This window comes from Melospiza melodia, chromosome 29 (assembly GCF_035770615.1).
Source record: "Melospiza melodia melodia isolate bMelMel2 chromosome 29, bMelMel2.pri, whole genome shotgun sequence".
Taxonomy (NCBI): Eukaryota; Metazoa; Chordata; class Aves; order Passeriformes; family Passerellidae; genus Melospiza; species Melospiza melodia.
In genome coordinates, this window is record NC_086222.1 from 50,024 (window position 1) to 77,878 (window position 27,855).

The 27,855-nt window shown below is 44.6% G+C and overlaps 1 long non-coding RNA gene across 5 annotated transcripts; it reads right to left on the bottom strand.

The window, feature by feature from the left end:
• Nucleotides 1-7,793: 7,793 nt before the first annotated feature.
• Nucleotides 7,794-26,593, bottom strand: LOC134430649 (uncharacterized). 5 transcript variants are annotated; one of them, XR_010030882.1, is made up of 7 exons: nucleotides 26,441-26,593; nucleotides 22,975-23,039; nucleotides 10,484-10,547; nucleotides 9,720-9,795; nucleotides 9,293-9,602; nucleotides 8,835-8,952; nucleotides 7,794-8,151 (listed from the first exon to the last, which is right to left on the bottom strand). It is a non-coding gene; the product is annotated as an uncharacterized LOC134430649 (long non-coding RNA). The 5 variants fall into 5 exon arrangements; XR_010030883.1 differs by lacking the exon at nucleotides 26,441-26,593 and adding an exon at nucleotides 23,556-23,796; XR_010030881.1 differs by lacking the exons at nucleotides 22,975-23,039; nucleotides 26,441-26,593 and adding exons at nucleotides 11,166-11,230; nucleotides 13,717-13,833 and having other exon boundaries at nucleotides 8,835-8,955.
• Nucleotides 26,594-27,855: the final 1,262 nt, after the last annotated feature.

Genomic DNA, 27,855 nt, shown 5'->3' on the forward strand with positions numbered 1-27,855 from the left:
GAGAGAAGAGAGTCTGATGCCTGTCTGAGCTCCCCAGTCAAAAGTTCTATGGCCCGGGTGCCAGGCCAAGGAATGCAGAGATCACAGATGCTAACAAGGATGCCAAGGTTTCTGACAGGCCCCCCTAAGATAAAGATATGGGATACACAAACAACACATAATGCACAACAGACAAGTGACACGAGACACCCCGGGACTGCTCTGCCCTGCACACCTGAGCACTGGGATCAAAAGTGAGACTTTGCTTTTATGGGGCCTAAGGGGCCACTTCATGAACACCACCCACCTCCAAATTGGACTCAAAAACCCCTCCCAGTCATTCCCAAACCAGCACCATGCCTTCATCCCCTCTGTGGGTCACAGCCCTCTACTTATCTCTCAGACATCTGGGGATGCTGGTCCCTGTCAGGTGCAAAGAAAGGCCACCTCGTCACCTGGGAAGGTCCTGCTGGCACCGGGGCTGGTGTCTCTCAGACAGCTAGATTAAAGAGAACCAAACATCAGTGCCTGACCTTGGCACCGCATCGGCCAAAACCCCACCACTCTGCTACTCACCGCGCTCCTAAGAAGGCCTGGCACCTCCTAACCCTGACCCTCTGCCACACCTGGAATGCATCTGCACCTGAAAGAAAGTTAGAACATATGTCAAACACCACCAGGATAACTCACAAGCTGCAAACACCTTATGTCAATCTAGGAATAGCATCCAGAGCCCAAGTACAGCCCACATTACAAATTTCAACTCCCCAAGGCTTGTGCTACTGCAGCAGGCCATGGGCAGTGCAGAACAGCTCCGGCACAAATACCTGCAGACACCCGTGACACAGAACGTGACAAACAGGGGGACATGAAACACGACACATCATGCTTGTGGTGAGGGCCTCGAGGGAAGAGGGCAAAAGGGACCCCAAAGACACACTAGGGAACACGGCACACGAGACAACACCAGACAGACCAGAGCTGTTCTGCACTGCCCGCCTAAAAGCTGCCATCAAAAGTAGAGCCTCTCCCTTTAGCTGTCCTAATAGGCCCGTGGAGAAGATTGCTTTTCCCACAGCCAATTTTTATTCTGGCACAAGAACTCCCAAACTGATACACTCCCATCTCCAGGCCGTGGCACCCGACTTATCTTTTGGATGATTGGTGATGGGAATCCATGCTGCACCTGAAATGAGTCTGCCTCGGAGGGCTCTGGGATGGCCTGTGAGCCTCTCGGTCAGCTGCAATAAAGAAAACCAAAACCAAAGTATGAGTCCAGAGTTATGTGGGCCAAATCCCAGCAAGTCAGCTACTTGCCCTTTCCTGAGCGTGCCTGGCTCCCTCAGGCTCCAGCTTCATCCTGATTCCAAGGATGTGGCCTTCATTAGGGGTGGCACATGGGTAAGAGAAAGGCAAAGTTAAATGGCATTCCTGTGAGTGCAGTGGATGACCTTGTGTGCTGTAAGACATGGGAATGCCTCTGCTAGGCTTCTGAACAGCCTTGTGGGGGGGCCCTCAAATAAACAAACAAACACCCTTTCTCACCCTGCTGCCTGCAAACCCCCTCCCAAGAACTCCTAACTGGATACCTGATCACCCTCCCTCTCCCAGTCACAATCCTCAACTCACCTGAAGCCTCAATCTCAAACATCATCCTTGACACTGGGCAGATCCCTCTTGTGACATGATGAATCTGCTGAAAAATGGTTGTGCTTCAGAGCTGAGCAATAACAACCACTTCTCTCTGCTGCTCACCTTGGCTGCTGGTATCCAGATTGACTTCCTAAAAAGAAAGACAAAGAACAGAGCTGTAACACAGTCACCATACACACTTCTGCTGCAGAGACAAACGGGGCCTCACCTGCTCGGGGCAATCCCCTCACCCGGGATGGGGCCCTCTTGCACAGATTTAATCCATCTCAATCTGAAAAAAAAGTGAGGACAAGAGTCAAACTGTTGCAGGATAACTGAAGACCTCCAGATATGATGTGTCCATCTACATATCCCACCTAGAGTCCAACTACACCCCACATTACACATTCCAGGTCCCCGGGCCCTCTCCTATCGCACCAGGCTGTGCGGCAGGGCAGAGCAGCTCCGGCACATACGTGTGCTGACACCCGTGACACACGACAGGCAGGACAGGACAGGACAGACAACGGGGACACAACAGGAACAGAAATCTCTTGGCAAGGAAAATGTCTGCAAGGACTGAGAGAATGCAAAAGGAGATGACCGAGCTGAGACCGATGGTGAGCTGATGAGGCTCAGAGAACCCTGGAGGAAGAAGATGCTAACTGAATGCAGTTATTGGAATAAATCAAAGATGGATGCCTAGGAATCCTACTGTCAAAACCCTCTACCTAACCTCGTAATATTACAAGTCCTAATCCACCATAATGGATTCCAGGTGGGGCATAGCTGTCCGTACAGCTCAGAACAAGACCTGACAAGACACCTGACTGGATGCTTCCAAAGACAGAAGAGAGTCTGATGCCTGTCTGAGCTCTGAGTAAAAAGTTCTGTGGCCTGGGTGCCAGACAAGAGAATTCAGAGGTCACAGATGCTAATGATGATGCCAGGGTTTCTGACAGCCCCCCTAAGGTAAAAGACATGGCATACACAAACAACACATAATGCACAACAGACAAGTGACACGAGACACACCGGGACTGCTCTGCCCTGCACACCTCAGCACTGTGATCAAAAGTGAGACTTGGCTTTTATGGGGCCTAAGGGGCCACTTCATGAACACCCCCCCACCTCCAAATTGGACTCAAAAACCCCTCCCGGTAATTCCCAAACCAGCACCATGCCTTCATCCCCACTGTGGGTCACAGCCCTCTACTTATCTCTCAGACATCTGGGGATGCTGGTCCCTGTCAGGTGCAAAGAAAGGCCACCTCGTCAGCTGGGAAGGTCCTGCTGGCACCGGGCTGGTGTCCCTCAGACAGCTAGATTAAAGAGAACCAAACATCAGTGCCTGACCTTGGCACCGCATCGGCCAAAACCCCACCACTCTGCTACTCACCGCGCTCCTAAGAAGGCCCGGCACCTCCTAACCCTGACCCTCTGCCACACGTGGAACGCATCTGCACCTGAAAGAAAGTTAGAAAATATGTCAAACACCACCAGGGTAACTCACAAGCTGCAAACACCTTATGTCAATCTAGGAATAGCATCTAGAGCCCAAGTACAGACCACATTACAAATTCCCACTCCCTATGGTTTGTCCTACTGCAGCAGGCCATGCGGCAGGGCAGAACAGCTCCGGCACAAACGTGTGCACACACCCGTGACACAGAACGTGACAAACAGGGGGACATCAAACACAACACATCATGCTTGTGGTGAGGGCCTCGAGGGGAGAAGGGAAAAGGGACCCTAAAGACACACCAGGTAACAGGGCACATGAGACAACACCAGACAGACCAGAGCTGTTCTGCACTGCCCGCCTGACATCTGCCATCAAAAGTAGAGCCTCGCCCTTTAGCTGTCCTAAGAGGCCCTTGGAGAAGATTGCTTTCTCCTCTGCTCATTTTTAAATCTGTCCCAGGGATTCCCAACCTGCTACTCCACCATCTCCAGGCCGTGGCCCCAAACTTATCTTTTGGATGATCGGTGATGTGGATCCACGTTGCACCTGAAATGAGTCTGCCTCGGAGGGCTCTGTGATGGCCTGTGAGCCTCTCGGTCAGCTGCAATAAAGAAAACCAAAACCAAAGTGTGAGTCCACAGTTATGTGGGCCAAATCCCTGCAAGTCAGCTACTTGCCCTTTCCTGAGCGTGCCTGGCTCCCTCAGGCTCCAGCTTCATCCTGATTCCAAGGATGTGGCCTTCATTAGGAGTGGCACCTGGGTAAGAGAAAGGCAAAGTTAAATGGCATTGCTGTGAGTGCAGTGCATGACATGGGAATGCCTCTGCTAGGCTTCTGAACAGCCTTGGGGGGGGGGGGGGGGGCCTAAATACACAAATAAACACCCTTTCTCACCCTGCTGCCTGCAAATCCCCTCCCAAGAACTCCTAAACTGGATACCTGATCACCCTCCCTCTCCCAATCACAATCCTCAACTCATCAGAAGCCTCAATCTCAAACATCATCTTGGACACTGGGCAGATCCCTCTGAAGACATGATGAATCTGCTGAGAATCTGTTGTGCTTGACACAGCTTGGAATTTCAGGGAGTCTCACTCCTCCATTAAAGAAAAAAAAAACAAAAAAACCAAAAAACAAACAAACAAAAAAAACCACTAAACCAGAAAACAAAAATAAAAAACCCAAAACACCTAAATCCCCCCAAAAAAAAAAAAAAATACAGAAACCACCAAAAAATCAAAGAAAGCAATGAAAACCAACCAAAAACCCCAAAAAGAAAACCTAAGAAACCAAAAATTCCACCAAAAAAAATCCAACCAAAAAAAAAAAAACAGTGCAAAACCAAAAATTTCAAAGGCACTTTACTACCCCTAAACACAAAACCCAAAATCACAAACCTAAATATTTCCTGTGTTCTATGCTGGTTTCTTCACAGAATCTTCCAAGCCTCTGTGCTTTAGATGCCCAGAAACACCTGCTGAAAAGAAGCTGAGACGAGCTGAAAGAGCCTCTTCCCTGAAATGAGAGGAGAGCTCTTACCCCAGCACATCCCCGAGAGGGAATGAAGCCCCTCAGCCACGGCTGGGGTTAATATACCCCTGATTGTGCCCGCCTCTCGTTCCCATGGCACCCAGGAAAAGGGAGGGGGCGAATCCCACCAAGCCCTCAGAGCAGCTGCAGCTGTTTAGCTCTGACTCAGATTCAAGGGCAGTAAAGGGCTTGTCATAGAAGAAAACTCTTCAGAAAAATAGCAGTACTTTCTTTTTTGCAACAACTACTTGGAGCAGAAGAACAGAAAACTGGCAAGATATAAAACTTTGTGGTAAGGTTACATAGCTGGATAAATTGGGTGATTGGGTAATTTGCTGTTACCTTACATAATTATTCTGTGTTTAACAAAAGCCATCTAATAAATTCACACCCAAAACTCCAGCAGCCCAGCTGGCCCTACCAAATCTCTATGTTTATGCATACAGTAAACAAAACCAAAATCCCAGTAATACCTATGAGAACTCTGTGAAAGAAACCTATTGAAATTGATCCTACCTCAAATACAAAACAACCCATCCAAAGTTAGCTTCACTCAAAAAACAATTTACACAGAGTTAATAACACCAAGAAATAAAACAACACACGATATACCACCAATGAATATAACAGTGAAGAAAAAAAAACCACTTTTTTTTTTTTTGTTTTTTAAACTAACTTCTTTTATTAGCTAGAACAAAAAAGATTTTGCCAGGACTGTAACAACAACTTCTTCTCCTTCTGAAATGTCCCTTCTTCTTCCCAAATTCCTTACAACTTCTGAATTTACATCCAAGCAAAAAGCAAAATTCGTGCACTTGTGCGTTCGATGCTCCTGTCAGATTCTCTGTTTCTCTCCACATCTTCTTACACTTTCAGTCTTCACGCTGTCCTGCCGTGATGAGTTTGACGGAAGAATTGGTAAACGTTAAGAGAGGATTTCCCTGCCTCCCTCCCCAGAGCTGGTTTCCTTAGCGCATTTCACTCAATCCCAAGCCGGCAATGATGCACGCTCGCCTCAAGGCTCACAGCTGCTCGGCTAAACTCGGCTCTAATCGGCTAAACTCGGCCACTGTCATCTGCATTCGGCTGGACTCGACCCTTCGGCACGGCTCGGCTCCCTTCGGCCGAACTCGGAGCTGTTCTGTGCGCTCGGGGCGCCCCGGCTCGCTTCGGCCGAACTCGGAGCCGATCAGTGCGCTCGGCGCGCCTCGGCTCGCTTCGGCCGAACTCGGAGCCGATCAGTGCGCTCGGCGCGCCTCGGCTCGCTTCGGCCGAACTCGGAGCCTCTCTGTGCGCTCGGCGCGCCTCGGCTCGCTTCGGCCGAACTCGGAGCCGATCAGTGCGCTCGGCGCGCCTCGGCTCGCTTCGGCCGAACTCGGAGCCGATCAGTGCGCTCGGCGCGCCTCGGCTCGCTTCGGCCGAACTCGGAGCCTCTCTGTGCGCTCGGCGCGCCTCGGCTCGCTTCGGCCGAACTCGGAGCCTCTCTGTGCGCTCGGCGCGCCTCGGCTCGTTTCGGCCGAACTCGGAGCCGCTCTCTACGCTCGGCGCGCCCCGGCTCGCCTCGCTTCGGCCCAACTCGGAGCCGCTCTCTGCGCTCGGCGCGGCCCGGCTCGCTTCGGCCCAACTCGGAGCCGCTCAGTGCGCTCGACGCGACTCCGCTCGGCTCCCTGAGGGCGGGCAAGCGGCGGCGCCTCACGTTAAACTCGCCCGGCTCGGGGCTCTCCTGCTGCCGCGTCCCGCGGGCGGCCCGGCCATCGCACGGACACGAGCGGGAGCGCGGCGTGGCACAGGAGCTCATTGGGCTGTGACCGCACTCGCGCTAGTTAGCGCGCACGAGAGCAGCGGGCTCGGTTCGGCTGAGCTCGGTTCAGGCAGCCTCGCAAGCCTGGCCTCGGTTCGCTCGAGGCCGTCAGGTTCGGCCGGTCTCGCCTTGGTTCGGCTGAGCTCGTTCCATTCGGCCGAAGGAAGCGTCGTTCGCTCGTGTTTTTATAGATATCTTTCTATATTGACTGTATATTTCTATCTTTAGTTTTATACTTCTATAATACTTCCATTATTCCAAATAAAAACCCCGTCTCTAACCAAATAAATAAAAAAACCCCCTTCTTTTAAAGGATATTGAAATATTTTTTATTTATACTTTGTATAATTATACATTCATATTTTAATTTATCGTTTCTTTGGATGTATTACATTAATAATGATATATATTATATATATAAAATTTTAAAATAGATTTAAATTATTATTTAAATTATGTATAATATCTACTGCTACAATTTTTTCTTATATTTTTAATTTTTATATTTATCTGTATGTATTTATTATATATTTCTAAACTTAGATTTCTACCTTTATATTATTTGTATTTATAATTCTTACAATCAAAACCCTTCCTATTGACCAATAAAGAAAACCCGCTTTATTTAAGTATTTTAAAAATATTTTCATGTTTATAATTTTCATATTTATATTTATAATTTATTCTATATTACATGAGAACACACCTGCCCCTGCACCCCAGTGGGGCTCCCTCTCCTGGGGACCTTGGGGTGCCCCAACGGCATCAGAGCCCCGAGTCTTCACCCCCTTCTCCTCTATTTAGAAACTACACTACAACTTCTTTCTGGAAACAAAGACATTACCTAAATCCTCTCCCCGTGTCCTAGACAGATGGATATTCAGTTATTAGTTGGCTGGGCAGCAGTTTCTTAAATAGAATGATAAACAAGATGTGAACATTTCAGCTACAAGCAAATAGGCAAATCTGAACAAGGTACTGATGGCCAGCCACTGAAGTTATTTTGAAGCAATTTTTTAAACAATAAAATACTGATACCACAAAAATAAAGCAAAAAGCTAACTACTGGCTAAGAAAAAATTAACTTTTGACAGCAACAACATTCCAACCACACAGGCTTTTCCCCGATGTCATACCTTATAACTACCTCTCTTGGGAATTCTCATCACGTATCCCAAAAGGAATAAATACCTCAGAGCGTCCTAAAGCAAAAAGTAGCACACATGAGCTCCTCACACTCCCGGGAGGCCGGCACAGCGTGCACTGAGTCTGCAATGAATTCTGCTCAGTGAGGGTCTGCAAACAAAGGTTCAACTCATGAACTGAACTGATTTTAAAGGGAGGTTTTCTAAGCACTGAAGCACAACAAAGAACAAGCAACAACAATTCTTAAAAAAATCTGCAAGTTTTATTTAGCATATATGCGACTGATTTCCACGCTGTGGCTTCTCACTTTGATTCGTCTGTAGGTTCAGGAAGATGACAATGCACACTCTGCCTTCCCTGAGACCCCCACAGCAGCTGAGCGCTGCTCCGTGTGCTCAGATCATCAGGAACTGCATTACACGTGCCCGGATGGACTGGAACTGCTCTGCTGCAGATTCAGGAGACGATAGCAGAGAGGGGCTGGCCAAGGCGTCGTCCCAATTCCATTTCTGTGTGACGAGAAGCGGTTTGTTCCCAACAGCTGCAACAATCCCCAGCTCCCTTCCGTGGTGAGTACCGATGGCACACAAATGGCAGCCTGAGGAAATCGTGTTCTGGGCTCTAAGTGCTTGGGACGGGGTCTGATTTTTTGTTTTGTACTTGTATGAAGATTAGTACAACAGGGCTCTGATGGATGACATGGCAGCACAGAATTAAAAACTCCTCAATAGGATTACATCGACTTCTAGGAAAAGACAAAAGCTTAGGACCCTTCTGAAATCTACTTTTAATTCAAAGCACGGGGATTGTCAGCATGCTGCACCTTCCAGCTTTTCAAAGCAGCTTCCCTCTGAAGACCAGGAAACATTGATTTCGACAGAAACAATGGGCAACCCCCAGGCTAATCTCAGCACTACTGTTTAATAGGGGACCTGCCAGCGTGCCAGTCCAGCTTCAAGTGTGCTTTACTTCAGTCTAACATCCCCACACAATTCTTCTCACATCTTCCAACCCTGACATCTTATTTTCCCCTAAAGCTTCTCTTCATTAGCAATTTCCAAGTAACATAGTATTTTTATAACATTCAAAAATGTCGTGCTGGACTGTGCTAGAGAGTAATCTGCAAATATAAGCTTAGCAAAGTTTGAATTGACTTGTCCAGAGAAAAAACCTACAAGTGAACACCTACACCTGCCTACAAAGAGCTAACAAGCCCCTGGCAGCTGCCAGCATCAAAGCACAGCGGATGTCTCTAATACAGGGTAAGGATAACAATATCACCTTCTGTTCTCTCCAGCTTCTTTTCCCTGCAGTCATATTTTGCTTCTTATGATTTTTTTAGTCCCTGTATCTTCTTGGACAGCACCGAGCCCGACGACAAGGACACGAGAGTCTTTCCCTGCTGGACGGAGAGAACCAGGAAAACAGTTAAAATAAGAACAGGGCAGTTTGAAATTCATACTTGCAACGAGAAGCAGCGCCTAACCAACAGAACAAAAGTAAACAAAGCATGACACCTCCCTGGGGACAGAAGACTCACAAACTCTCCAGGATTTACAATTCTAGCCACCAACCCCTTCAGGACAGCAGCCAAGTGTCCCATGGGGTGGTGCTGCACCAAAGAACCATCTGAGAGGTTCCAAAGAGTGAAATGCACAATATTTTGCAAAGACAAAAAATCCTGCAAAATAACAAAAAAACAATAGATGTAAACTACAGGGCAAGAGTACAAGTGTTACCTTTGGGAGCTGGAACCATCCAGGTGAGCACCTGATAACTGGATCCTCACCAGAGTTTGAACCCTTCAGGACACAGAAGGGTTTTCCCCAGGAATTTCACAGACTGAGTTTTGACAGAAGCACGCTCGCCGGATCCTCAGAAACGTCGCCCATTCTCCAGGCGTCTGGAGAGAACTGCAAATGGCTCTCACGTAGTTGGAGCTGGTTCTGTAAGGTCTCAGGGTGAATTTCACCAGATGCAACCAAACTGGGCAACTCCCAGTGGGACAGAAGGAACCCAAAGCTTGGGTGAGCAGAGCTGCAGCAAATACTGAGGAAACAAACATAACAGCGTAAAAAATAATAAACCATCCTTTTTTTTCTATTGCTTTTGTTTTTTTTCTTATTCAGATCAGCATAGCAATTAAAGAGAAGGTGAAAAACTCACCATTACTGAACATTTCATCACCTGTAAGCTGAGCATCCTTAGCATAGGGGACTCCAAAGTTAAAATTCACCTATCCCTGGGAAATGAAACCAAATATCGTATGGTAAACAATCAAACAGCAGACATAAAAATTTGTTTCCTCTAAGGACTTTCAGGTATGTATGCATCTTTGCATTACACATGAGAACATACACTTTATACCATCACCTAACACATAATAATTTACCTTTAAATTTTGAGAGTATAGCATGAATTTTTAACTTAAACTGGTGATCTATTATTATTCAGTTGGTGCCTAAAGTTATTTCTGCTGTCACGTTCAAAAAAACATGAATTTTTTTAACTGTAATGAGCAATTGATTTCAGTCATCACAAGCCCACCAAAACACAAAGCTGGGTTCACTGGACGGGTCTGTGAGCTAGAAGTAGTTAGGCTTGTACTTCCCTCTTGTTCTTCCAGAACCAATAAATGCTGTCAACAAAACCAGGATCTTTAGCCCGCTGCTGTGAAAGATTCTACAAGGATGATGGTTTGATTTGTGTTTAGAAGTTTTGATTTGAAATGGCCAGTCCAATGGATAAAGACAGTTTATGTAGTATTACATTACTATTATTATTATTTCTATTATTATTTTTACTATTACTACTGCTATTGTTATCACCTGCTACTGGAAGAAACAAACCAGTAGTACCTATACTTAATTATTTTTATTTCCAGGAAATAATAAAGAAAAAGAACCAAACCAAAAAAAGTCACTTCCTACCTTTTATATCAAGGGATGAAAAATTTCTCTTGGGCTCTTCTCCAATTTATCAAGACTCAGAGCACTGAAAGGCAAACAAAACAGTGCTTTATAGAAGGCCAAGTGCACGTTTCAAGGCTGAACCACCAACTGATTGCAGTGACAGCAGTTACAACATGAATCGTTCCCAGAGTCTCTGTTCAATGGAATGTTCTGTGGAACTGCCATTTCTTTCCCAAAATACTAACTTCCAACACTTCCTAATCGAATTTTGTATTTTAAAACCACAGAAGTTAGTGAGACTCTGTGCGGAGATCAGGTTTAAATTTATTTCCTTCCAAAGCACAGAGCTCTGTTCCATCACCCTTCCCTTCGGCTCTACACTGGATCATGGTGAGCATTCGAGGAGTGCTCAATAATCAATTCTATTTCTCTCTTTTTCTAGTTCTCTCTATTCCTAAATCATTCAAGACAAGTCAAATGAAAAATGACAAGTTCAGCATCAAAGTCACACTTTTTCCCTTTGTCTGCTCAAGAACAGGCTCTAAATCCACTTATTGCTGCCTTCAACGATTCAGACTTGCAAAACCATTTTTACATGTTTTACAGGTTTATCATACAACCCACAGAACGCAAGCTCTGAATTACAGGAAAAGGTACACAGGCAAATATCTAAAGGGATCACTTATTTGTAAATACATACCTTGATAGAGAGCGCACTGAGAACCTTTCCGTGGGACTCTAAGGGACGCATGCGTTCTGAGCACCCTGTAAACAAGAAAAGCTACGATATATTACAGGACATCCCCACTTTTTCTACATAATCAAATAGGATTTTTAATAAAAATAATTCAGTTACAAAAGAAGGAAGAAAACCAAGCTAATTTTACTCAGCTGTATTTACTGCCGATTTAGAGAAAAATGCCGGGCCGCGTCGGCCGTTGCGTCACACGCCGCGCCGGCAGCACGGCCTGCCGGGAGCTGGAGTCTCGGGCTGGCAGCCACTCATGTGCCGCGTCAGCTGTTGCGTCACACGCCGCGCCAGTAGCACGGCCTGCCGGGAGTTGGAGTCTCGGGCTGACAGCCAGCGCTCCGTCCCCCGGGAGCCACCGGGACCTGCACTCCCTCCCGGGCATCAAACGGCTCCTTCGCCCCAGGGCGGGGAAGGACCTGAGGCAGCACCGCTCCTCCCGGATGCCCTCTATTTTTCCCTACAACTCTTTTTACTTTTTTCACTCTGTTTTTCACCACTTCCCTTCCCTCTTCCTCTCCTGCTTCCCTTCCTTCCCTTCCCTTCCCTTCCCCTTTCTCGTATTTCTGATCTTGGTTTAGCTTTCTAGCTTTAGAATAAAAAAGCAGCAGTAGAAACTTTCAGGCTACCCGGGAGTAAAAAAAAAATCCAAAACGAAAATGATTTAAAGAAAACGATTTATTCCCTGGGAGCCTGAAATTTTCTACTGCTGCCCGTGACATAGAGCTTTTATTCCTTCTTATAGACAGTTGATATTTTATATATATATTTATAGTTTATATTGATGCATTATATTAATAACTATATTTAATATGCACCTTATTAAAAAATATACGGGAATTATTTTTTAAATTATTTACCATATCTACTGCTACAACTTATTTTTCCTTATATTTCTAATTTTTATATAAATCTTTAATGTGTTTATGATATATTTCTATACTTATATTTCTACCTTTATATTATTTGCATTTGTAATTTTTACACTAAAACCCCTGCTTTGGCAAAGGAAAAACAAAACCATCCATTATTTTAATGTACCTAAATTTTTTTTTATATTTATATTTATCATAATATACAACAAATGATATATATAGATAGATAGATAGATATATCACATCCATATTTATATCTATTTTATATCCATTTCCTATAATATTTTTAATAAAATATATACAGTATTACTTGTATTATATATTGTATCAATTTCTGTTATTTTACATTTACAATTTATTATTAATTTCTTATATATCTGCATATAGTTGCAATACATTTATATATTTGTATTTTTGTTTGGGTTGTATTTACATTTATATTCTCTATTCATATATCTATAAAAATACTCTATTAAAATTAGAATAACTTATTGTAACATATAATGACTTTTGTTACATGTTAAATTTTAAAAATTGACCGAATATATAAAAATAAAATTGGCTCCTTCCCATTGCTACACATCTATTTCTTTTGTTTCAATATAGTTAGAGTCATAATTGTATATTTAAAATCCAATTCCTAAATGAAATGACAGAACAAACAGCATCAAATTCCCACCAATATCTTCCAAAAACATCAAGATACCTCCAACAGCCAAACAAGTGTCAGCGAATAAACAAAGGACACTCTTTTCAATAACAATTCTCATCACGACAGAAAAATGGAACCAATGTAAAAGAAAATCCTATAGAAACACACACAGCAAATTACAAAAAGTACTAAAAAAAAGTCAAACCAATCTACTCAACTCAAGCCATTGCCACTCACCCTGAACGACGTTACCAAAAAAAAAAACAAGAAAATTCTACCTCTACACTAACGCAAAGAATAAACAATCCTCTGTAAAAATAACTTTAAAACCTGAACTAATTAACAAAATGGAAAAACATCTCAACCACTAAAAACTAAGAAATTAACTACCCAAATAAATAAATACTTTAAAAACCCACCATATAAATACCCACGTTCCCAAAATAAACCCTGATAAACAATACTCAAATACATTAAAAGACAACAACAAAAAAAAAATAAAGAAACCAACAACAAGAATAATACCAAAAAACAGATAAACTGAAATCTGCAACAAAAAAATTATTCCCAACTGAATAAACCCATAGTGCCTCAAGCTGTCAAAATAAAAATACCACCTAGAAACAAACACAAAGACTAAAGACAAACGTAACCATAAACAATGTCCCCCAAATTACCCGTAACCATAAAACATACACTACAATCAAACAAACCAAACAAATAAAAGCCCTGGAAGACGATAAACACACATGCAATTATCGAGATTAAAAACCCGCTGCTATGAACGACAGGACGCTACCCCAAGCCCCCCAAAACAAACACTACACACTCACGCTAATAAAAGCCACCGCAACAGAATTAAAATCTGAACCGCTGCTTCGCGCTACGACCCGTAAAAAACATTGCGCGCCCTTCTACACATAATACCCCGGCAAAAAAATATATATCCGACTACAAAACCCAATCCGAAACGAACCTTTATCATCCCTACCGGCACCGAGAACCGTACCACTCAGGAAGAACACCGTATCCCTTAGCAGCAAACCGAACCCGGCGATGCCATCAACGCCTCCAAAGCGCCTCCGAGCCACGGCACCGCCGAACTTGGAGCGGCCGAACCCCGCGCTCGCTGCCGGCCCCGGACGGAGCGCGGCTCCCGGCAGGAAAGCGGCTCCTGCGGCGGCTGCTCCGGCACGCGGGGCCGGCGCCGTCCCGGGGAGCCCCGCCCGCTGCCCCTGCCCGGCGGGGCCGGCACCGGGCCCGGGGCTACCGGCGGCGCCCGAGCCCCGCGCCCGGAGCGGACGGAGCGGCCGGCACCGCCCGGGCCGGCGCAGCAGCGCCCGCGCCGCCTCTGCCGCCCTTGGCCGGCCCGGCCCGGCTCCGCTCGGCTCCGCACGGCTCGCACCGGCGCGGCTCCGCCACTGCCGCCCTTGGCCGGCCCGGCCGCGCCGAATCCCCCGGGCGCCCCGGCAGCTGCCCGGGCCGTGCCAGCAGCGCTCCCGAGCGGGAACGTTCCGGGCCGGGCCGCGGGCACGGGCAGCGCCCTCCAATGCAGCGGCACAGCCCCATTGCAGCCCTGCAAACGCTGCCGGAGCTGCGGCTTCCCGCAAGCCAGCCCCGAAAAAGCAGACGGGGCTCACCTCACTTCAACAAGGGCAAAGAAATGCGTTCTCCCCTCCAATTTCACCCCCTAGGAGAGCAGAAAAGAAGGGGCGCTCCTCAAATGAAAGCCTTCGACTGATGGGAAAGGGCGATTTCGACCTCCATTCAAACCCTTCAAAAGGAGGGACACCAGGGCTGCCCCCTCCATTTAAACCCGAGGGTAATGAAAATGGGGTGGCTGCCTTCAAATCAAACCCATAACACCACAAGAATACTTTTCCCATTCCCCTTAAAATAGAACGCAGGGATTCCCTGTCACCCCCGGGATACCCCTAACAGCCTGGAAAAGGCAGCTTTTCCTGCAATCAACACCCTTAAAACCACAAGTCAAGAGGGATCCCCTCAGTTCAAACGCAGACAATAAAAGAAGAGCAGCTGCTTCCTTCTCCTTAATCCCTTTTGTCCTCATAAGCTCCACTTTTGTTCCTGGGGATCCGGGGAGGGACTGGCAAGATGAAATTGCAAAGGGGAAGGAGAAAATTCCCCGCTCCAAACCCACACGGGCTCACCTGTTCGGCCGCTGCTCCCCGGCACAAAGATTCGTCCCTCGGCACCTCCTTTAAGCGATGCTCCACGTACCCAAGCGCAGATCCAGGTGTTGCCCCCGACCCTGTGGGAAGCTCTCGCAGTCCTTCCATGAGACAGCGCCGGGAGCGCCCCATAAACCCCTCCACTCAGCAGCTCCATGCAAAAGGGAGCTGAGGCAAAGCCTCCCCCTAAAACAGCCTCGCCCTGGCAGGAGCCGGCCCCTCATCATCCTCACACTCACACCTGGGCTGCTCCGAGCCCCCATCATCCTAACAGCTCATACCTGGGCTGCTCCGAGCCCCCATCATCCTCATACTCACACCTGGTGCTGATCTGAGCCCCCATCATCCTCACACTCACACCTGGGCTGCTCCGAGCCCCCATCACATATTTTTCATATTTATATTCGCATTTATATTTAGAATTTATATTACTGTATAATAAAAATTATATTATATTATATATTGCATCTCTTCATGTTTCTTACATAGATCTCTATTTCTATTCATAGTGTGGTATTATATCTTTACATCTCTATATATTTATTATATATTTCTGTATGTCGATTTACATTTCTATAGTACTTAAATTATTTAAAATAAAACCCCTGCCTCTAACGAAATAAAAAGCAAAGACATCCCTTTATTTAAAACACATTTAAAAGTTTAAAAATAATTTTGTTTGTCATAATTCTATTCACATCTATATTTGTAATTTTCATTTGTTATATTTATAGATATTATATATATTGGAGAGTATACCTTTTTATATAATAATAGATATATTCTTTTGACACAATAGATTTCTTTTACTTATATTTATATGTATTAAGTATTTATTGTTATCGACATATATATATGATATATTTGGATTTCTAGTTTTATATTTTTTATTAAATCTCCAGCCTATACCCCAATAAAAGCCAAACAATCCCCAATTTATTTAAACTATATTTAAACATAAATCCTGTCACAGCTGCATTGCACAGCAGTGCCCCAAGCTAATCTGACACTTGTGCATCTCCTGGACCTGAATCTGAACCCGCTCACCTTGATCGCACCTGGCAGAACCATTTTCGTACCTTTTTCTGGCATGTCTTGGTTTTGTTTTCTTTTCTCTTGAGTTTTTGTGGCCTTTATTGCCTCTCTTTCTTGCCTTGTTTCTTGGGGCTTACTCCCTTTTTCCTTGATTTTTTTCTGGCATTTCTTGGGGGTTTTTTCTTCGTTTCTTCTTGCCCATCTTGGTGTTTTTTCTGTTTTTTCCTTGCCCCCCTTGGGTTATATTTGTTTTTTGTTTTTTGGTTTTTTTGTTTTTTTGTTTTTTTTTTTGTTTTTTTTTTTTTTTCCCTGGGATTTTCTTGTCCTTCTTTTTTTTTTTTTCTTTTCTGGATTTTTTCTTCCCCATCTTGGGTTTTAGTTCTGATTTTATTTCTTGCCCATTTTGGGGTTTTTCTCTGGTCTGTTTTCAGGGATTTTTCTTGCCCATCTTGGGTTTTGTTGTTTTTTGTTTTTTGTTGTTTTTTTTTCTTTTCTTTTTCTTTTTTTTTTTCTTTTTTTTTTGTTTGTTTTTTTGTTTTTTTTTTTCCGTAGGTTTCTCCTTGCCCTCCTGGTTTTTGGGTTTTTTGTCTGTCTTCCTTCCTTCCTTCCTGTCCTTCCTTCTTTCTTCCTTTCATTTCCTTTCCTTATTTTCTTTTTTTCTTTTTCTTTCTTTCTTTCCCTGCATTTCTAATCTTGGTTTTCCTTTCTAGCTTTAGAATAAAAGAGCAGCAGTAGTAACTTTCAGGCTACCTGGGAGTAAAAAAAAACTCCAAAACGAAAATGATTTAAAGAATACGATTTATTCCCTGGGAGCCTGAAATTTTCTACTGCTGCGCATGACATAGAGCTTTTATTCCTTCTTATAGATAGTTGATATTTTATACTTTATACAGCGCCCCCTGCCGTGTGCACGGGCGCACTGCAGGCAGAGCGATCCCTGCCGTCTGTACAGGCGCACTGCAGGCACAGCGCTGCCGCGTCGTTCGGTTCTGTTTAATGAAACTCGGCTTGGTTCGGCTTGGTTCGGCTCTTGGTCTAAACCCGTTTCAGTTCGGCTCTTCGGCTAAACTCGGTTTAAATATAATATAAATAAACTCGGTATTCGGCACATTGTCTAAATGCGGCTCAAGTCGGCTACACTCGGCTATCGGTTCCAGTCGGCTATCATCGGCTCTTGGTGTAAACTCGGCTGTTTTCGGCCGCACTGGGCTCTTCGGTGAAACTCGGCTGTTTCCGGCCGCACTCGGCTCTTCGGGGAAAGTCGGCTGTTTCCGGCCGCACTCGGCTCTTCGGTGAAACTCGGCTGTTTCCGGCCGCACTCGGCTCTTCGGCTCTTCGGAACTATTCGGCCCAGCTCGGCTCCCTCAGGGCGGGAAAGCGGACGTGAGAGGACCCCGGCACGGCGAGGCGTTTACCCAGATGCCTCTCACAAACCCGCCAAAATACGCCCGCCCGCGGCGCCCCTGAGCCCACAGCATGTCTCGGGTACACATGAAACGCCACAGAAAAATCCGTCGGAGCCGCCATGACGTTGGTATTCCGTGCAGGCAGTGCAGTGACACCCACCCGGTCCTCTACTTCCCCGCCCTTTTCGCCGCCATGCTGAGAAGGTCAATTAAAAGTCCGCGACATCGCCCACGCGCCACTCCCAAGGTGGCGGCCTCTCGCTGCACGGCTGCAGTACCGCGCTCTGCCCACAAGGCGCCAGCACTGCCGCCCGCCCCAGCCGGGGGCGCAGCGCGCCTCGGGGCTGCGGCAGCGAAGGCGGCAAAAAAGAACAGGGGCGACCCCCGCCGAAAACTGCTCTGAAATAAATGCCCCAAAACAACCGGGAAGAGGAAAAATAAACTTCTGCCTCTAATCTAATAGGATAAAAGACAAAACAAAACAAAACACAACACAAAAAAAAAAAAATTATTTTAAAAAATATTTAAATATTTTTTAAAATATTTTTTCATATTAATATTCACATTTCTATTTACAATGTATATTGATGTACACTGTCCATTTATACATTTCTTTTTATAAATACATTTCTATTCCATATTGCATATATCCCTAAAACTTAAATTTATTTGTATATTTTTATAAATATTTTTACACAGTAAGTATATATTTCTGTTACGATTTTTACTTCTGTAACACTTGGATTATTTAAAATAAAACCTTTGCCTCCATCCACATTAAAGCCAAAAAGAACCCCTTTCTTCAAAACTGTACTTAAATATTTTTTTAAACTCTATTTTTCAGGTTCATATTCACATTTACATTTAAAATGTATACTTATGTATACTGTTATTTGTATTCTTCATTACATCTCTTCCTATTATTTGTATTTATTTATATTTTGTGTTTATATATATATTTATATCTTGATTGTATATCTCAATATTTAGAAATATATAACAATAATATCTATATTCATATTATTTAAAATAAAAACCCTGCCTCTAACACAAGAATAAAAAAAGATCCCAACCCTTTGTTTTAAAAAATATTTAAATAGATTTTATCCTAATGTTCAATTTTTATATTCATATTTGTATTTATATTGTATATTAATGTATATTGCTTACTTACACATTTATCTTTACCAATGTCAATTTATAAATAAATTTATATTCTATATTACATGCGATGCGAGTAGGTATTTATATTTTTTATATATTTTTATTCATATTTTTTATATTGATTAAATATTTCTGCGTCAAGATTTTTACTTCTGGAACACTTATAATATTCAAAATAAAAACCCTGCCTCTACTTAAATAAAAGCCAAAACATTCCCTTTCTTTTAAACTATATTTACATATTTTTATATTTATATTCCCATTTATAGTTTATATTGCCATATAATGTTATTTATATTCCATGCTACAACTCTTCATATTACTTACATATATTTATATTTAAATTTATATTCATAGTTTAGCAATTTTTCTTTATATATTTATTATATATTTCTATCTTAAGATCCACATTTCTATATTGCTTATATTATTTAAAATAAAACTCCTGCCTCTAACCAAATAAAAACCAAGGACAACCCTTTATTTGAATCAGATTTAAAATTTAGGAAGTTAATTTATTTTTCAAAATTATAATGATATTTATATGGATATTTTTATTTATTTTATTCATAGATATTATATATATTAGAGAGAATACCTTCTAATATAATCATAGATATATATTTTCTGTATTATATATATTTTCTTACTTATATTTGCTTAAATTAAATATGTATAGATATTTGTATTTCTATATATATTTGTATATCTGAATTGATATTTTATTTCTATCATTTAAAAACCCCAGCCTATAACCTAATAAAACCCCCCAATTTTCTTTCACTCTATTTAAATATTTTTATATTTACAATCTATATTTATATATCTTTGTGTATATATATATATAAAATAGACTATCATTTATCTATATGATAATATGTTACAATTATATACCATATATTACAGTTTTACGTATGTATCTGTTATCTATATTTATGTTTACAACTCTAATGTTATATTTATTTTTAAATGTATATTTATTTCTATTTTCATCTCTATATTAAACCATGTCAGTTCATTAACCCGACGCACCAGAGCCACAACAATACTGTACCTTTGTCAGCACCGGCACGCAGCACACGCCCATCCCATCGCAGCACAGCAAAACAAAACCTATTTCTGTTACTAACGGAACAAACATCCCACAACGTCATTGAACCCTAATAAAAACTCAAATAAACCTAACTGTAAATAAATTTTAAATCCCACTATAAAGTAGCCCAAAACCTCCGCACATGCTCATCATAAACTTCCTCCTAAACCGGTATCTCAAAAACCCCAAAAAACTCAAAACACACCTTGAAAATGACACAACTGCTAATAAAAACAAACACCCAATAAAAATTAAATCAAACCAACGCACTAGACTCAAAACTGCACAACTGACCCTAAACATTACTAAAAAGTCCCCAAAGCTCTACCTTTATGTTAATGCACAAATAATAACCTGTCATCTATAAAAGTTATTTGAAAAAATTAAAAAAAATAATTAAAACCATGAAAATAAAAAACCTAAACTATTAAAAATATTAAAAAATATCACTACCTAAATTAAAAAACATATTGCCTATAAAAACCCACCATATAAATGCCCCTGTCCCAAAAAATAAAAATAAAAAAAAAAATATTGAACCACAAAGAAATCAGAACTTAGGAACACCAAAACCATAATGTTCAAAAAGTCACACCACATCCCTTATCATACACCAACTACAAACAACAGAAAACAATACAATGAATTCTTAAAAACCACCTTAAAACCACTACATTGAAAAACATTTCAAAAATTAAAAACTGCATCTAACAAAAGCCATCTAATAAATTTACACCCAAAACTCCAGCAGCCCAGCTGGCCCCACCAAAGCTCTATGTTTATACATACAGCAAACAAAACCAAAATCCCAGTAATACCCATCAGAAATCTATGAAAGAATCCTATTGAAATTAATCCTGCCTCAAATACAAACCAACCCATCCAGAAAGTCAGCTTCACTCAAAAAACAATTTACACAGAGTTAATAATACCAAGAAATAAAACAACACACCATATACCACCAATGAATATCATAGTGAAGGAAAAAATAAAAACACTACATTTTTTCCCTTTTGTTTTTTAAACTAACTTCTTTTATTAGCTAGAACAAAAGATTTTGCCAGGACTGTAACAACAACAACAACTTCTTTTTCTTCTTCTCCTTCTGAAATGTCCCTTCTCACTCCCAAACTCCTTTCAACTCCTGAGTTTACATCCAAGCAAAAAGCAAAATTCGTGCACTCGTGCGTTCGCTGCTCCTGTCAGATTCTCTCTTTCCCTCCACATCTTCTTACACTTTCAGTCCTCACGCTGTCCCGCCGTGATGAGTCTGACAGAAGAATTGGCACATGTTAACAGAGCATTTCCCTCCCTCCCTCCCTCCCTCTGCTTTCCTCAGCGCATTTCAATCCATCCCAGGCCTGCGGTGATGCACGCTCACCCCAAAGCTCACAGCAAGCATGCAGCAGCTCAGGCTCACTCGGCTCCAGGGCCCAGAGCCTGCAGGCCCTGCAGCTGCCACACGGATGGACCTGGTTCCCTCCCCGGGTGCCCAGAGGGAAACCTGAGGGCAGGCGTCCACCCCGAGGGGGCACCCGCAGCCCCGGGCAGGCATGGAGTCGCCGGCTGCTCTCTGGGGACGACACCCTCCCTGCAGGTCACACTGCCTCGTCCTCTCCCTCCCTGGGGGTCAGGCACCTCCAGGGTCTGTGACCTTCCGTCAGCATCCAGGTGCTGTGTCAGAGCCAGAGGGGTCGAGGCTTTCCAGAACCATAGCATCCTTTAGGTTGCAAAAGCCTTCTAAGACCATCGAGCTGTTGCCCCAGCACTGCCAAGCCCAAATCAGGTCCCTAAACACCACATCTTGCCATGCTTTCAATGTCTCCAGCAATGGGGACTGCCCTGGGCAGCCCGCTCCTACGCCTGACCACCCTTTCAGTGAACAAACTGGTCCTCAAAGCCAATCTAAGCCTTCCCTGCTGCAACTTGAGGCCATTTCCTTTTGCCACGTCACCTCTTACCGGAGAGATCTCGGCACTTAAACCTTACCTGCCCCTTCCCTAGGAGCTCTCTGGCTTGCCTGGATGAGAGGAGAAACACTCCCACCACAGGAACGGCAGCTCAGCAGGTCCCACACCGAGGCAGGGGAGCAGCTGTCCTCACCAGAGCTCCCGTGTCAGCTCTCAGAGATCGCCTCTGCTCTGCCTCCCGGGCAGATCTCTGCTCAGCGCTTCAGAATTGGCTGTTTGGAGGAGGGGGAAAAAAACAGGTTAGCCAAGATTTTCATCCAGACTTATCTGATGTCTTTGCCTGCTTTGCCTCTTCCTGACTTCCTCCTGCTAAGAAAACAGCTGCCTTTGCACTTCTAGGGGGAACTGTCACGTAATGCTCGAAAAGGAACTACAGAAATGTGTCTCATTTTTAAAGACTCAGCCAAGAAGACAGATAACTGCAGCTTCTCCATCCCCACTGCCTGCACAGCTGCCAGGCACCAGGCCAGCTCTGCTCCGCTTCTCCCAAAAAAGATCTTTCAGTGCTGTTACCCCTCCACGGGAAGGGCTTTTCTGTCTCACACACTCGGTGACACGAGGCTGCGCGAAGCTGCAGCAACCTCTGCTCCGGGTGGGAAGGGCTTTCTTCCTCCTCTGGCACCTGGCTGGCACAGGCTGCTCACAGATGCTGGGGCTGCCCCATCCCTGGAAGTGTTCGAGGCCCATTGGTGCTCTGGGATCAGGCTCAGAGCAACCTGGTCCATGGAACCATGTCCCTGCCCACGGCAGCAGGCTTGGAACGAGGTGATCTTTAGAGCCCCTTCCAACCTGAATTATTCCATGATTCTATGAACTCAAAAAACTCGGGGAAGAAATCTGTAAAGGTCACTAAATACATAAAAGCATATCCCCATCAGCATAATTTTGAATGACAAGTATATCTACAAACAGGGAGAAATATTCTATGTCTTTGCTCTTGCTACCTTTCAGGCAACAGAAGTTAGTGAGACTCTGTGCGGAGGTCAGCTTTAAATTTATTCCCTTCCAAAGCACAGAGCTCTGTTCCATCACCCTTCCCTTCAGCTCCACACTGGATCATGGTGAGCATTTGAGGAGTGCCCAATAACCAATTCTATTTCTCTCTTTTTCTAGTTCTCTCTATTCTTAAATAATTCAAGACAAGTCAAATGAAAAATGACAAGTTCAGCATCAAAGTCACACTTTTTCCCTTTGTCTGCTCAAGAACAGGCTCTAAATCCACTTATTGCTGCCTTCAACGATTCAGACTTGCAAAACCATTCTTACATATTTTACAGGTTTATCATACAACCCACAGAACGCAAGCTCTGAATTACAGGAAAAGGTAATTCACAGGCAAATATCTAAAGGGATCACTTACTTGTAAATACATACCTTGATAGAGATCGCACTGAGAACGTTTCTGTGGGACTCTAAGGGAGACATATTTTGTGAGTACCCTGTAAACAAGAAAAGCTAGAATATATATTACAGGACATCCCCACTTTTCCTACATATTCAAATAGGATTTTTAATAAAAACAATTCAGTTAAAAAAGAAGGAAGAAAATCAAGGTAATTTTACTCCCAATTTAGAGGGAAAAAAAAGTCAAGGGTGCTGCAAAGAAAAAAAAAAAGTGAACCATAACCGCCTAGTAGAATTTTAAAACAAGTGCTTGGATAAAAGAATCTTATGGAACGTGAAGTAGAAAAAAAGTGAAACCACTATCAGACCTGCCTATTTTCTCACTATTGTACAAGAAAATCCTAAAAGCAGTATAAAGTCACTGCCTAAAACCGGTCATGGGATGTAACCAAGAACAATTTAGGCATTAGCTAATCTAGACAGAAACCTTTTCTGGATGCAAGTGTCAAATCACAAGTTTTGTCTTTCAGAAGCTCGACAATGCTGGAAAGCATTTTCCCCGGGGCTCGGGAGGGCAGGGGCGGAAGGGGGGGTCACTTTGCAGCTCGCACCTGTGCCATCCGAAGCACACAGCCCGCCCGCTCCCTGCGCTGGGCATTCTCCCGGCCATCTCTGGCTTTACCGCCCAGCGCCGCTCCATCCGCTGTCACGGCACAAAGAGCCACGAGCACTAACGCAGGGAGCAGCCCCGTCATGCCGGCGATACCGCAGCGCTCCCTGCTCGCAGCGCCCAACACGGGCGGAGCCGCCTCCGCCCGCAGCACCGGCAGCAGCCCGAGGGAGACGGCTGCAGCTCGGGGGCTCCTCCGGCGCCTCCGCCAGCCCGAGGGCGGCCGCCCCACCGGGACCGCGGGAGCGCCCGGCGCCGCTCGCCCGGGGCGGCTCCTGCAGCTCCCGGCCCGCGGCAGCAAAGCACCGCCTCGCCCTCCGCCATCGGCGGGCGGCAGCGCCCCCGCCCCCGGCACCGCTGAGGGAGGCCGAGGAACCGGGCGGACGCTCATTCCGCGCTGCTCAGCTCCGGGAGGGCGGCCAGACGGAGGCTGCGCCCCTCCAGCGTCGCTGTCCCGCGCGGGAGAGGCGCCGGCAGCTGCCCGCGCACAGCCCCGCGCGGCCGCCTGGCACGCCAGCCACTCATGTGCCGCGTCAGCCGTTGCGTCACACGCCGCGCCAGTAGCAAGGCCTGCCGGGAGTTGTAGTCTCGGGCTGACAGCCACCGCTCCGTCCCCCGGGAGCCACCGGGACCTGCACGCCCTCCCGGGCATCAAACGGCTCCTTCGCCCCAGGGCGGGGAAGGACCTGAGGCAGCACCGCTCCTCCCCAATGCCCTCTCTTTTTCCCTCCATCTCTTTTTACTTTTTTCACTCTGTTTTTCACTCTGTTTTTCACTCCTTTCCTTTCCTTTCCTTTCCTTTCCTTTCCTTTCCTTTCCTTTCCTTTCCTTTCCTTTCCTTTCCCTTCCCTTCCCTTCCCTTCCCTTCCCTTCCCCTTTCTTGTATTTCTAATCTTGGTTTAGCTTTCTAGCTTTAAAATAAAAAAGCAGCAGTAGAAACTTTCAGGCTACCCGGGAGTAAAAAAAAAACTCCAAAATGGAAATAATTTAAAGAAAACTATTTATTCCCTGGGAGCCTGAAATTTTCTACTGCTGCACGTGACATAGAGCTCTTATTCCTTCTTATAGATAGTTGATATTTTATAGATATTCATAGTTTATATTGATGCATTATATTAATAACTATATATAACATGCACCTTATTCAAAAAATATACGGGAATTATTTTTTAAATTATTTACCATATCTACTGCTACAACTTATTTTTCCTTATATTTCTAATTTTTATATAAATCTTTAATGTGTTTATGATATATTTCTATACTTATATTTCTACCTTTATATTATTTGCATTTGTAATTTTTACACTAAAATCCCTGCTTAGGCAAAGAATAAACAAAACCATCCATTATTTTAAACTACCTAAATTTTTTTTTATATTTATATTTTTCATAATATACAACAAATAATATATATATAGATAGATAGATCGCATCCGTATTTATATCTATTTTATATCCATTTCCTATAATATTTTTAATAAAATATATACAGTATTACTTGTATTATATATTGTATCAATTTATGTTATTTTACATTTACAATTTATTATTAATTTTTTATATATCTGCATATAGTTGCAATCCATTTATATATTTGTATTTTTGTTTGGGTTGTATTTACATTTATATTCTCTATTCATGTATCTATAAACACACACAACACTCTATTAAAATTAGAATAACTTATTGTAACATATAATGACTCATGTTACATGTTAAATTTAAAAAATTGACCGAATATATAAAAATAAAATTGGCTCCTTCCCATTGCTACACATCTATTTCTTTTGTTTCAATATAGTTAGAGTCATAATTGTATATTTAAAATCCAATTCCTAAATGAAATGACAGAACAAACAGCATCAAATTCCCACCAATATCTTCCAAAAACATCAAGATACCTCCAACAGCCAAATAAGTGTCAGCGAAAAAAAAAGAACACTCTTTTCAATAACAATTCTCATCACGACAGAAAAATGGAACCAAAATAAAAGAAAATCCTATAGAAACACACACAGCAAATTACAAAAAGTACTAAAAAAAAGTCAAACCAATCTACTCAACTCAAGCCATTGCCACTCACCCTGAACGACGTTACCAAAAAAAAAAACAAGAAAATTCTACCTCTACACTAACGCAAAGAATAAACAATCCTCTGTAAAAATAACTTTAAAACCTGAACTAATTAACAAAATGGAAAAACATCTCAACCACTAAAAACTAAGAAATTAACTACCCAAATAAATAAATACTTTAAAAACCCACCATATAAATACCCACGTTCCCAAAATAAACCCTGATAAACAATACTCAAATACATTAAAAGACAACAACAAAAAAAAAAATAAAGAAACCAACAACAAGAATAATACCAAAAAACAGATAAACTGAAATCTGCAACAAAAAAATTATTCCCAACTGAATAAACCCATAGTGCCTCAAGCTGTCAAAATAAAAATACCACCTAGAAACAAACACAAAGACTAAAGACAAACGTAACCATAAACAATGTCCCCCAAATTACCCGTAACCATAAAACATACACTACAATCAAACAAACCAAACAAATAAAAGCCCTGGAAGACGATAAACACACATGCAATTATCGAGATTAAAAACCCGCTGCTATGAACGACAGGACGCTACCCCAAGCCCCCCAAAACAAACACTACACACTCACGCTAATAAAAGCCACCGCAACAGAATTAAAATCTGAACCGCTGCTTCGCGCTACGACCCGTAAAAAACATTGCGCGCCCTTCTACACATAATACCCCGGCAAAAAAATATATATCCGACTACAAAACCCAATCCGAAACGAACCTTTATCATCCCTACCGGCACCGAGAACCGTACCACTCAGGAAGAACACCGTATCCCTTAGCAGCAAACCGAACCCGGCGATGCCATCAACGCCTCCAAAGCGCCTCCGAGCCACGGCACCGCCGAACTTGGAGCGGCCGAACCCCGCGCTCGCTGCCGGCCCCGGACGGAGCGCGGCTCCCGGCAGGAAAGCGGCTCCTGCGGCGGCTGCTCCGGCACGCGGGGCCGGCGCCGTCCCGGGGAGCCCCGCCCGCTGCCCCTGCCCGGCGGGGCCGGCACCGGGCCCGGGGCTACCGGCGGCGCCCGAGCCCCGCGCCCGGAGCGGACGGAGCGGCCGGCACCGCCCGGGCCGGCGCAGCAGCGCCCGCGCCGCCTCTGCCGCCCTTGGCCGGCCCGGCCCGGCTCCGCTCGGCTCCGCACGGCTCGCACCGGCGCGGCTCCGCCACTGCCGCCCTTGGCCGGCCCGGCCGCGCCGAATCCCCCGGGCGCCCCGGCAGCTGCCCGGGCCGTGCCAGCAGCGCTCCCGAGCGGGAACGTTCCGGGCCGGGCCGCGGGCACGGGCAGCGCCCTCCAATGCAGCGGCACAGCCCCATTGCAGCCCTGCAAACGCTGCCGGAGCTGCGGCTTCCCGCAAGCCAGCCCCGAAAAAGCAGACGGGGCTCACCTCACTTCAACAAGGGCAAAGAAATGCGTTCTCCCCTCCAATTTCACCCCCTAGGAGAGCAGAAAAGAAGGGGCGCTCCTCAAATGAAAGCCTTCGACTGATGGGAAAGGGCGATTTCGACCTCCATTCAAACCCTTCAAAAGGAGGGACACCAGGGCTGCCCCCTCCATTTAAACCCGAGGGTAATGAAAATGGGGTGGCTGCCTTCAAATCAAACCCATAACACCACAAGAATACTTTTCCCATTCCCCTTAAAATAGAACGCAGGGATTCCCTGTCACCCCCGGGATACCCCTAACAGCCTGGAAAAGGCAGCTTTTCCTGCAATCAACACCCTTAAAACCACAAGTCAAGAGGGATCCCCTCAGTTCAAACGCAGACAATAAAAGAAGAGCAGCTGCTTCCTTCTCCTTAATCCCTTTTGTCCTCATAAGCTCCACTTTTGTTCCTGGGGATCCGGGGAGGGACTGGCAAGATGAAATTGCAAAGGGGAAGGAGAAAATTCCCCGCTCCAAACCCACACGGGCTCACCTGTTCGGCCGCTGCTCCCCGGCACAAAGATTCGTCCCTCGGCACCTCCTTTAAGCGATGCTCCACGTACCCAAGCGCAGATCCAGGTGTTGCCCCCGACCCTGTGGGAAGCTCTCGCAGTCCTTCCATGAGACAGCGCCGGGAGCGCCCCATAAACCCCTCCACTCAGCAGCTCCATGCAAAAGGGAGCTGAGGCAAAGCCTCCCCCTAAAACAGCCTC